Below are 13,172 nucleotides of genomic sequence, written 5' to 3'. Positions count from 1 at the left end.
GAAGTGTAAATTATATTATTAATTATTTTTAGTAGTAGTAGAATCCAGGAATTTAACTTTTTACACAATAATGAAGTATTTCATGTCTCAGATATATAGACAGCCATGACTGATATCACCTAGTTCTCTAAATATGTAGCAGTAAGTGGCCTCACAAAGCTGAGCGTCTCATTACTGGTTCAAGATATTTTCCGAACAGTCCAAAATTGTCATTTCTCTAGTGATGCAATTGAAATCTGGGGCAAAGCTAAACCTAAACCTGCCTTTCTGTTGTGATGACCAAGGAGAGCTAAAAATCATCAAAAACATTTTTTAAATATTATTTAATTATGTCTAAGTTTAACTTTTGTCATCAATGATAAAACCATTCAAAATGCCAGCCCCACAAAGCAGCTGCTTTTTTTTTTAATTTAAATTTGGTACGTAGTCTTTGTTAAAATGAGGAATCTAGTATTTGGGCATCTGTCTGAAAATAGAGGGTAGAGAGAGATGATAGCCTTTTGTCCCTTGCTATTGAGCCTCTCCCTGGAGTTTAGAAGCAGCTCTTTTTATTTGCACAATGGCCAAGGAGCCTGATTCAATTCAATAGGACTGGGGAAAGGCAAAGAGGTGAAAATATTTTTTACAACTATTGCTCACTCTGCCACTGCTGCTGTTGTCCATAAGGGGAAGAGACTTGACCTGAGACAGAAGTTTGGGGCTGCTTCCCCTTCACCCCCCCTCCACCCCCTGACTCCTGAAGCATTTCTGGAGAGAAGGAGCTGAAGTAGTAGTGGACAACCTGGGGCAGGAGGGGCTGGTGCAAGGGATAATATCAGGAGAGGGAGGATTTTAGTACGAACAACAACTTTAGACAGTAGTAGTGGCATATGAAAATGTTGTTAAGGAAATGTTTTGCCTAGGTTTTCACATTGCATGGGAAAGTCCATATTACTAATTTACCTTTGTTTTCTTGTGCATTCTTCCTTAGTTTGGGTGTCTTACTTGGAGAAGTACTGAAGAAAAGCGCCAACATTTAGTTTTGGTTTTTCCCCTCAGTCAAGAATGCAAAATAACTGGAGCTAATTTTTAGCAGAATCCTCTCCATTTCCTTAATCCCACATTGTTACGACTCTCAAGCAGTTCATTGGAGGCAATTGTGGGAAAAAAGCCATTTTCCTTTCAGCTGTTCTTCCAAACCCTAATGAGGTAACAATTGAAATACAGAAAGTTGCTTCAGAGGTCAGGAGAGTATATTCTACACAATGGTTGCAGCATTTGAAACCATGACAGCACTATAAATTGACAAACTAAAGCAGAGCACTTGGTGGTCTGGAGTGGAGAAAAGAACATCACCAGAAAACAGTAAAAGACGAGCCATGAAACCACACAGAGAAATGAGTGATTTTTTTTTTCAGATCACCTTGTTAGAATTTAGTGTATCAAAGGTCAGACGAGTAGAACAATAATAAGGTCCAAGGCTGAATAGCAGTGAGGAAGCTTAACCCAGGACCTTGAGGTCAACCATAAGTAAATGTGGTAGAACATTGAAGCAGTGGTAGCCCAGGAAGAGAAAGTACAAAAGTTGAAGGGTTAAGGGGGAGGAGCCTGCCAGTTATCAATTAGACCAAGAGAAAGCCCAGTCTGAGGCACCTGGCACAGAAAAATAATCCCATCTCAATGAAAAGAGATATCCTTCTGTGCATAGATACAGCTGTCTGGTTTTCAGGTTTTTTGGAATTTGAAATGCAGTGTGGTGACGCTCTTAAACCCATAATAGATGGGAAAATGCAGTCCAAATGGATGCACTTTCCCCATGTATTATATGCAAATGGCGCAGGGCAATGTTTTCACCACACATTGGACAATACGATGAGAAAAAGGTGGCATAAAAATTACTGTCTTTTAAACATGTGAACAAGGGGTTGTTTTTAACTTTTTTTAAAAAGATTTTGTACTGAAAAGTACCAGTTTACCTATAAGTTATAAGGAGGCTCCTCTCCAGATTTCTTGTGTAAATTGCTTTATGTAATTAAGTGTGATTTTACAATGGACAAAAATAGCTTTTATTTGCAAGATTGGTGACAAAAAAAGCAGTCTGAGTATAGCCCGTGTCTTCCTTCCTAGAAGCGTAATACTGCACCATTTAAGTCAATGGGAATTTTTGTCATTGACTTCAGTGGAGCTGGGTCAGGCTCAAAGTGAACTGGATGATTGGATTCCTGTAAATATCTCATATTTGTTTAACAACCCTTAATTGTCTGCTAATATGGACTCTTGACTTTGCTTCTAATACAGACTCTGTAAATGGCTGTTACAAGTTTTATTCGTCTGTAGATTTGATTTGATTTTTTGTGCAGATCAACAGTTGGGTGCAACTCTAATGAACAGTTGAAATATTGTAAGGGCTTTGAGCATGTATAAGATGAGCTTGAAGATAATAGTTACCAGGTAAATTCAGCCAAGCTTTAAAAGTGCTCAATTTATAATCCAGTACTCTCTTTTTCTGACATCAGTGTCTACTCTTAGTCTTAAATTTAGAGGAACTATATGGTCCTGGAATGCTGCTAAAACCAGCGTAATTCTTAAAATCAGAAAAAGTTTCACAAGCTAGAATGAGGCTTGTGAATAGAGACTACAGTATTTCCACTCTCCTGTGAAGTGAACATGTTACTTTCCATTTACAAAAGGCCCATTGTGAAGGTATTGTGATAACTTTTTGAACTTCTTCCCTTCCGCCTCTTCTGAGTAATAGCATGAGAGGTACTAGCAGAGCTGATCCTAATTGTTGAGCACAGAAGTACATGCTGCACCAAAACCAACCAAACAAAAGTTGTGGGAATTGCGTCGAAGGCGGAACATACTCACATTGGGCAAGCTGTGCTATTCAATCTGAATCTCTTTCCGCAAAAGAGTGAACCAGAGAAGCCCTCTTAGAAGAGGCTCCACTTTTAATTTAAAACAAGGGGATGGTCATCGAAATCCAGGATGATTGGAAGGTAGAAATGGGTCACTGAAAGAAACTGGGATGGGGAGAAAGATCAGAAGGATACAAAGTGAAATAAAGCACTGCAGTTTCAATCTCATACTGAATCTAATGATCATATTTTTTTTAAAAAAAAAGTCTTGAGTTCTCATTGCATATGATTAGGGAAGAGGTTATAACCTTGCTGTGCTGATTTAAAGGTACATTTTGTCCAAAGAGAAGGATTCTTGAAATTGGTGTATTAATCCCTATAATAGTGACTGTTTGATGGAGCTTCCTGGTGGGACCTCACTATAGTCAGGTGTTATTTGGATTACTGTTACCTCCATTTTGGTATCTCTAGGTGGGTGTGCCTGCTGTGAGGAGGACAATGAAGTGGGAAGGATATGAATTTCCTTGATTAAGGGGAGGAGATCCCATATAAATATCCTGCTGAAGTGCAGGTAACAATAACATCTCTTTTGTGTACAACAGGGGAACTTGGATTAACCACTATTAGGATTTAGTATATTTTTATTAAAAGGGAAGTTAGTTTCTTTTATTTCATACAAGTGGAAATGTTGTGCACTGCTCGACTTAAACTGGACTTTATTTTTATTATTAGAAGTCAATGCATCTGTTTAATATGGACAAGAATGTTTGATAACCTCTGACTGGACCAGAAGTGCTGTCTATTTGCTGGATCAGAGCAAAGGCCCTGTGTCAGTTTAAACTCAGGCTACTTAACCAAAAATCCTTTCTTTGTCTGCTGGTCCCTGGAGAATCCAGACTGAACAAGTATATGGAAGCCTCTCTCCAGGTGTGGGTAGCTCTCTGGAGGTATAACGACCTGAATTAATTCACCTAAACACCTCCCATCCCCATTCTTAGTTTATGAAGGGCTGTGGTCTACCTCCCCCATAGCACTCCATACAGTCTCTCAATAGTACATAAACATTTGTATTTTCAATACAATGAACTCCTAAAATATTTCACTTCATTCAATAAGTTTAACTTAATTCAATAAGTTCCATCTAGGATATTGCAGGATATTGCCATATCTGCCACACACAGTTCATAAGCAGCCTAACCATTGTCAGGTGTCCTGTAGGCATCACAGCAAAGGAGAGGTTTAAGAAGGATTTGAAGGAGGACAATGAGGTACCTTTGCTAATGTTTATGGGGAGCTCCTCACATGCATGAGGGGCAACATGAAAGAAAACACAAAAGTGTTTGAAAATATAACGAGTGAGTGATAAAGGCTGGCTACCATAATTAGCAGAGTGGAGGAAGGAGTTGACCTCTTGATGGCCTGTGAAAGATGATAGGGTGAGGATAGACCATGAAGGTCCTTGAAAGGGAAGATAATTGCTAGAGGAAGGAGAGCCTGTGGAGAGAGTCAAGGAAAGGGATGACATGGTCAAAGCACTGGGCTAGGGAAATGATCTTTGCAGCCGTGTTTTGAATGGAGGCGAACTAGGCAAGATGGTGCAGGGCACTTGCATTTGTCAAATCCAGAGAAAAGGATGTTGCAATAGTTGAGATGTAAGATTTACCTGTGTGGATGGATAGGAAAGGTCTTGTCTTAGAGATGTTACACACAGAGAATCATCAATATTAGATATAGCCTGGTCAGGGCCGGATTTCCTATTAGTCACTGTAGGTATGTGCCTAGGGGTGCTGGCGTTCTAGGGGCACCTAAAAGTTTAAAGTGGGTTAAAAGTTTCATTTTTCACGGAAAACACAAAGGTCAGCTGTAGGCAGTTGAAGATGCTGTGGCTAGGGGTGCCTAAGGTGTAAATCCGGCCCTGAGCCTGGTGGGAGGATTTTGACAGAGGTCTGAGTCAAAGATGATGCCCAGGCTACAGGCCTGAGTGACAGGCAGGATGGTAGTGTTGTCCACAGTGGTCCAGAAAAGGGGAAGAGGGAGGAATTGTGCCTGGGTGGGGAGGGAGATTAAGAGTTCTGTTTAGGCCATGTTCAATTTAAATCGATGGCTAGACATCCATAAGAAGTCAGAGAGGCAGGCTGAGATTTTAGTTTGGACAGAAGGAGACAGGTCTGGAATAGAGCTGTGAGTTGTCAGCATAGAATTGATAGATGAATTTGTGTTTGCTAATGAGATTACCCAGAGGTAAAGTGCAGAGGGAAAAAAGAAGGGAACCTAGGACAGAGCCCTGTGGAATCTTTCTCCCTTCAAAAAAGTTGGAGGGAGGATGAGGAGGATCCTCCAGATAACCTGCTGAAGGAGATTTTAGATGGTAGAAGGAACACTGAGTTCCTGAAGTCATGGAAGCCAAGAGAGGACAAGATATCAAGAAGAGCACGGTTGATAATGTAAAAGGTGGCTGACAGATCAAGGCGGATGAGGATGGAGACTGGTTCTGAGATTTGTTGAGAAAGGTCATTGGAGACTTCAGTAGGAGTCATTTCAGTAGTGTGAAAGAGGCAGAAGTCAGATTGGAAAGGGTTTAGGATGGAATTAGAGGAGAGGAACTCCAGACAGCAGCTGTAGACAGTGCATACAGTGCATTTAGAGATGAAAGGGAGAAAGAAGACGAGATGGTAGTTGGAAAGGTAAGTGGGATCAAGGATGCTTTTTTTTTCCAAAATGGAAGAGACTAAAGTATCCTTGTATTGTGAGGTGAAACAGCCAGAGGAGAGTCAGAGGTTAAAGGAGAAGGGTAAGGAAAAGGATGAGATTGCAAGGGAGATCAGGAGATGTGGTAGGATGTTAATGTTGCTGTATGCAATTAGGATCTAAGCATGTGAAATACTGAATCTTTACTGTGAGCTGCTGGACATACTCTGCTCCTAGGACAGTGTTATGCAAGAGCCTGGAGATCAGACTAGATTATCACAATGGCCTTTAAAATCCATGAATCTATGAATAAGGACTGAGTGTAGTAAATGGCTCTAGCTTTGAAGAGTTGGCTAACAGAGAACAATTAAAAATGCAATTTGTCTCTCTCCACAGAATAAGTTTGGCACCCATGGCATACAGCATTCTTCTGCTGTATGAATATGAGATACATTATTGTTGTGAGAAGTCACAACTCCCTTCTCCTCTTCCCCCCACCCCACACCCCACCAAGTTTCAACCCAAGTAGAAAATCTCAGTTCAGAGGGAAAATTTTAAAGAATGCTAATGCTTTAGTTCAGCATGTGAAACTGATAAGTCTGAGCTACTGAACACAAAGTGTGCCATTTCCTATGACACTTTTTAGTACAATTACAGGATTCCTTTGTGGAGGTACCATGGCGTAATGATATAATAAGAATAATTTGATATTTCACTGGCAATAAAGTTAGCTGTGCTGCTAAATAGTTTTCTAATTTAATATGTAAATACAGGTAGCAAAGGGTGCAGTCAGAAATTTATACATGCATGCATTTCCCACCCCATCATAAATGGACCTAAAATACACCGTGGATAGTTCAGTTCCCTCTGGTGAGGGGTGATTTGCTCTTGCTTCCCACTGGTTTCGCATCACCTGGAATATTTCTATAGCCAACAAATCAGAGGAGGGTACAGTTACATATAAGACCACTTTTGCATTAAAGTGTGTTCATGTTAACAATGATGGAAATTATAGCAACAGAAGAAAATGAAAGTTGCAAACCAAAAGAAATAAAACAACTTGTTATTTACAATAAACAACAGGGGATTTTTGTAGCACTGAAGCAATCAAAAGAATCTGGCATCACAAAGCAAAGCTGAACAAAAATAATAATAATACTTAGAATTCAGACTTTTCATTTATTGAATTGTCTCTGTACAAGAAGCTGTACAGAATAACACAATATATACTAATGCTCTGAAATTACTCATGAAATAACCTAGTTGTAAAGAAATATAGTTTCTGTGCAGAATGGAGAACTGTTATTTTGTTGGTTCTTACACTTCTCACTCAAATATCTATTGTGTGCAGTTTTCTTCTCTGTCCAAAAAGTATTCCTCATGTTGTTTTTAAGAGTGTAGGAGTGCATGTAATGATTAACTGGAAGAAATAACTGTTCAATAATGCATCACCATGTGTGGACCTAAACTGGATCAAAATCTTTATTTCTGCTGTTTTTCAGTTCCCCTTCCTGTGATTTTTATGGAATACTTCACAATCAGAAATGTGATTTCTTCCATGTTCACATCTGATGCATCTGTTAGACTCAAAAGAGTGAATTTAACTTCTTTTCAAGCCTTAATCATAGGTTGCAGAAATTCAGTAATCACTGTCAGATTACAGATTCCTCCTTTTTCTATATTTGCAAATCCCTAACAAACCTTATTCCACAGTTTGCCCAAGCTAAGTCACCATTTCAGCTGTGCATAGGTCAGGACAATATTCAGCCTCACACCCACAGCAAAAGAAATGTTCTCAACTTTTGCCAGTGATATTTGTAAATTTAAAAATGAAAACAAAAATTGCAATGCAGGTGCACATATGACTCCTGCTGTGAACTGGAGCACTGTTTGTAGTATCCCATTAATCTCTCCTTCATCTCTTCACTTTTAGGTGCATTGACTTTGTCCTGCATTTTCCCCCTGGTTTCTGCACATGCCATTTCTGGTAGGACTCTTTAAGACAGAAAAGGCAAAGACTTTCACCTTTCTGCAGTTTTATCATGTGAGTTAGTTCTCAAATTCCTGATTTCTTTTAAGCATTTTGATGGCTATATTAAATGAATCAAAATTTAAAGGCTTGGAGTAGTTAATGTCAATTTTAATTAAGCTAAAGAAATTAAATTCTATAGACAAATGCTTTCGCTGCTAAATAAGTGCTTTCTCCGGGGTTCAGAATGATCCTCAATATTTAAGTGGTAGAGTAATAAGGCAGAATTCTCATTTGCACTAAGGCATCTTTACACCACTCTACCAGTGGAAAGGAGCCTTAAAGTGGGCATTTATATTTATATTTACCTGCCAGAGCAGTGTGAAAGCGGAGCAAATGATAATTGCGTCCACATAGTTAACAGAAGTTAAATGACATTAAGAACTAGAGCTGAGCAAATATTATGTAAAGTGATGTCCCAGGGTAGGTTGTTAGAAGCAGGGATTGAACTCCAGACCTCTGGATGCTTTTACTGCATGAACTAAAAGACCCAGATGTAGCACTTCTAAACCTGTTTGTGGTCAGGCCACTAGAAGGGGACAGAGAGACACATCATGTAAAGGTGGATTATAAAGCGGGTCAGAAAATGCAGATTACTTGAAAGTGAAATGTTTTGTGAAGACATGTTGCCTTTAATGAAAATTCATTTAAAAATGAAAAACTGAAAGAAAAAAAAAGTGAAATCTTTCCTTGCAATCTTTTTGGTCAAATTATATTATATACTATATAACTATAAACTGTAACATAAAATGAAAGAAATCCAGATCAGAAGAAGACATTCAATTTTGCAGAAACAAAAGGTTTTCAACCTGATTTAAAAGATTTTCAGCATTTCAGTTTGTGAGAAATTTCTAAAAATTTTGTTTGCATTCCATTCTGGAACAGAAGAAATTTCAACATTGTGAAACTCCTCCCAAAAATGAAAAATTTGCACACCTTTGGTAGCTTACACTGACAATAAATGTTCACAAATATTTTAATAAATTAGAAGCAAATTTTCATTTTGCTGTATTTTCAATATTGTACTGTATTTAGTGTTCAGTTTCCTTGAAGTCATGCCAGTGACATTTTGTTTGTACACATGTACCTAAAAAACAAATTTTCACCTTGTAGCAGAAATTCATTTGATGAAAATCCTTTTTGCACAGAAGTGATACTGTAACAGCCCTTTCAGAAAAAGAAAAGGAGTACTTGTGGCACCTTAGAGACTAACCAAGGTGCCACAAGTACTCCTTTTCTTTTTGCGAATACAGACTAACACGGCTGTTACTCTGAAACCAGCCCTTTCAGAGCTTCATTTGTGGGGTTAGTGAAGGATGGTGAGTGGCAATTCAGAGCAAGGTGAAGAAGGATACTAGTTTGTAGGCAGAGGAAAAGAGAAAAGGGAGGAAGAGGAAATTGAGGAAGGAAAGAAGAAGTGGACCTACTCACCATCTATTTGGGCCCATTTCATAGAGATAGTAGGGGAACAAGACCTCTGGAGCCTGCAGAAGGCAGCTGAGCTGAGGTCCCTATGCTATTAACATGGGCACCTATGCATTTTGAGCTCACCTCTGGGCTCATCACAAGGATGAGCTGGAGAACTTGACAGGAAAAAGTTCATCACTTTGTTATCAGGTACAGCATCCATCATAAAAGGAATTGCCACTAGGGCCCAACCCAAAGGATCTTGTATGTGCAGAGCATGAAAAACTGCTCTTCTACTTTATAGACCTCAGGGGTTGCTCCTTCATCCCTGGCTTGGCTGTAGAAGAGAAGAGCCCCTTGAACAGTGAGAAGGAATTTATTGGGAGGTTGACTACCTTTTTCACTTGAATGATAGAGGTGTAGGCCATCCCCTTGTCCAGTTACTGAGAGATAATAAATATATATGGCAAATACAGCTCAAAAGCAATCCATAGGCTAAAATTTGTCTGCTGCATAAAACAATTGCCAATAATTTTATATAAAGAACACATTTGTGAAACTCAAAGTTTGTCTGAACAATCTTGAACAGCAAAGAGAATGAAATTAATTGGTTAAAAGATGGGGAACAAAGGGTAGGAATAAATGGTTAGTTTTCACAGTGGAGAGAGGTAAATAGTGGGATCCCCCAGTGATCTGTTCTGGGACCAGTGCTATGAAACATATTCATAAATGATATGGAATAGGGGATGGACAGTCAGATGGCAAAGTTTTCAGACTATACAAAATTACTCAAGATAGTTAAGTTCAAAGATGACTGCAAAGAATTACAAAGGAATCTCACAAAACTGGGTGACTGGGCAACAAAATGGCAGATGAAATTCAATGTTGATAAGTGCAAAGTAATGCACATTGGAAAACATAACCCCAGCTATACATACAAAATGATGGGGTCTAAATTAGCTGTTACTACTCAAGAAATAGATCTTGGAATCATCTTGGATAGTTCTCTGAAAACATCTGCTCAGTGTAAAGTGACAATCAAAAAAGTGAACAGAATGTTAGTAACAATTAGGAAAGGGATAGATAATAAGACAGAAAATATCATAATGCCACTTTGTAAAGCTAAGGTACGCCCACACCTTGTATACTATGTGCAGTTCTGTTCAACCCCATTTCAAAAAAGATAGAATTGGAAAAAGTACAGAGAAACACAAGAATGATTAGGGGTATGGAACAATTTCCACATGAGGAGAGTTTAAAAAGAGTGGGACTGTTCAGCTTAGACTCATAGACTTTAAGGCCAGAAGGGACCATCATGATCATCTAGTCTGACCTCCTGCACATCACAGGCCACAGGACCTTGCCCATCCACTCCTGTAATAGACCCATAACCTCTGGCTAAGTTACTGAAGTTCTCAAATCATGATTTAAAGCCGTGACGTTACAGAGCATCCACCATTTACTCTAGTTTAAACTAGCAAGTGACCCATAACCATGCTGTAGAGGAAGGTGAACAACCCCAAGGTCTCTGCCAATCTGACCTGGGAGGAAATTTCTTCCCAACCCCAAAGATGGTGATCAGTTGAACCTTGACCATGTCAGCAAGACCCACCAGCCAGACATCTGGGAAAGAATTCTCTGTAGTAACTCAGAGCCCTCTCTGATCTAGTGTCCTATCAATAGCCACTGGAGATATTTGCTACTAGCAGTCACAAGTGGGCCACATGCCACTGCAGGCAGTCTCATCATACCATCCTCTCCATAAACTTATCAAGCTCAGTCTTGAAGCCAGTTAGGTTTTTTGCCCCCACTTGGAAGACTATTCCAGAACTTCACTCCTCTGATGGTTAGAAATCTTCATCTAATTTCAAGCCTAAACTTATTGATGGCCAGTTTATATCCATTTCTTCATGTGTTAACATTGCCACTTAACTTAATAACTCCTTTCCCTCCCTGGAATGTATCCCATTGATGTATTTACAGAGAGCAATCATATCTCCCTTCAGCCTTTGTTTGGTTCAGCTAAACAAGCCAAGCTCCTTGAGTCTCCTCTCGTAAAGTAGGTTTCCCATTCCTCTGATCATCTGAGTAGCCCTTCCCTACCCCTGTTCCAGTTTAAATTCATATTTCTTAAACATGGGAGACCAGAACTGCACACAATATTCCAGATGAGGTCTCACCAGTGCTTTGTATAATGGCAATAATGCTTCCCGGTCTCTACCGGAAATACTTAGCCTGATGCATCCAAGAATTGCATTAGCCTTTTTCATGTTTGCATCACACTGAAAGCTCATAGTCATCCTGTGCTCAACTAATATACACCCAGGTTTTTCCCTCCTTTGTCAGTTCCAACTGATACGTCCCCAGCTTATAGCAAAAATTCTTGTTGTTAGTCCCTAAATGCATGACTCTGCAGTATTAAATTTCATTCCATTTCTATTACTCCAGTTTTCAAGGTCATCCAGGTCATCCTCCTCCATACTGGCAATACCTCCCAACTTTGTATCATCCACAGATTTCATTAGCATGCTCCCACTTTTGTGACAAGGTCATGAATGAAAATGTTAAATAAGATTGGCCCCAAGATCAACCCTTGAGGAACTTCACTAGTAACCTCCCTCCAGCCTGACAGTTCACCTTTCATTATGACCTGTTGTAGTCTCCTCTTTAACCAGTTCCTTATCCACCTTTTGGTTCTCATGTTAATCCCCATCTTCTCCAATTTAACTAATAATGTCTCATGTGCAACTGTACCAAATGCCTTACTGAGATCCAGGTAAAACAGATCTACTACATTTCCTTTGTCTAAAAAAATCATTTATATTCTCAAAGAAAGAGCTCAGGTTGGTCTGGCACAATCTTATCTTTTGTAAAACCATGGTGTATTTTACTCAGTTACCATTGACCTCTATGTCCTTAACTACTTTCTCTTTCAAAATTTGTTCCAAGACCTTGCATACAATTGATGTCAAACTAACAGGCCTGTAATTTCCTGGATTTTGTTCCCTTACTTAAAAATTGGTATTATATTCACAATTCTCCAATCATAGGGCACAACTCCCAAATTTATCGACTCATTAAAAATCCTTGCTGTGGGACTTACAATTTCATGTGCTAGTTCCTTTAATATTCTTGTATGGAGACTATCTGGGCCCCCCCAATTTGGTCCCATTAAGCTGTTTGCATTTGACTTCCACCTCAAATGTGGTAATTTTTACTTCCATATCCTCTTTTCTGTTAGCCACCCTGCCACTACACCTCCTTTATTAAAAACTGAGGGGAAGTATTCATTTAGGTGTTGGGCCATGCCTAAATTGTCTTTACTCTTCACCCCATCCTCAGTAGTTAGTGGTCCCATTTCTTCCTTCCTTGTTTTCTTTTTATTTATTTGGCTATAGAACTTTTTACTTTTGGTTTTAATTTCCTTTGTGATGTCCAACTTGGCTTGGCTTTTGGTAGTTTTCACTTTTTCCCTACACTTTCTGACCTCCAAGAGGTAGCTTTCCTTGCTAATCTTTCTCATCTTCCATTCCTTGTAGGTTTTTTGCTTTCTCTTAATAACCTGTTTAAGATGCTTGTTGATCCAGTTTGGTCGGCAGCTTATTCCTACGAATTTTTTCCCCCTCTTTGCGATGCAGAAAAGGGACTACTAAGGACGGATAGGATAGAGGTTGATAAAATCATGGTGTGGAAACAGTGAATAAGGAAGTGTTATTTATCCATTCACATAACATAAGAACCAAGTCACGCAATTAAATTAATAGGCAGCAGGTATAAAACAAATAGAAGAAAATACTTCACACAGTGTGCCATCAACCTGTGAAACTTGTTGTCAGAGGATGTTGTGAAGGCCAAAAGTATAACTGGGTTCAAAAATAATTAGATAAGTTCATGAAGGATAGGTCCATCAATGGCAATTAACCAAGATGGTCAGGGACGAAACTCCATGCTCTGTGTGTCTCTGAACCTCTGACTGCTAGAAGCTGGGACTGGATGACGGAATGAATCATTCAATAATTGTCCTATTCTGTTCATTGCCTCTGAAACATCTGACACTAGCCACTGTCGGAAGACAGGATATTGGGCTAGATGGACCATTGGTCTGACCAGTATGGCCATTATTATGTCCTTACATATAAGTTATTTGCTATGACTAATTCACCCAATTCTTTCAAGAACCATTAAAGTTCCACAGTGTGCATTTTATTTTA

Source organism: Lepidochelys kempii, chromosome 1 (assembly GCF_965140285.1).
Source record: "Lepidochelys kempii isolate rLepKem1 chromosome 1, rLepKem1.hap1, whole genome shotgun sequence".
Taxonomy (NCBI): domain Eukaryota; kingdom Metazoa; phylum Chordata; order Testudines; family Cheloniidae; genus Lepidochelys; species Lepidochelys kempii.
This window is presented reverse-complemented; position numbering follows the sequence as displayed.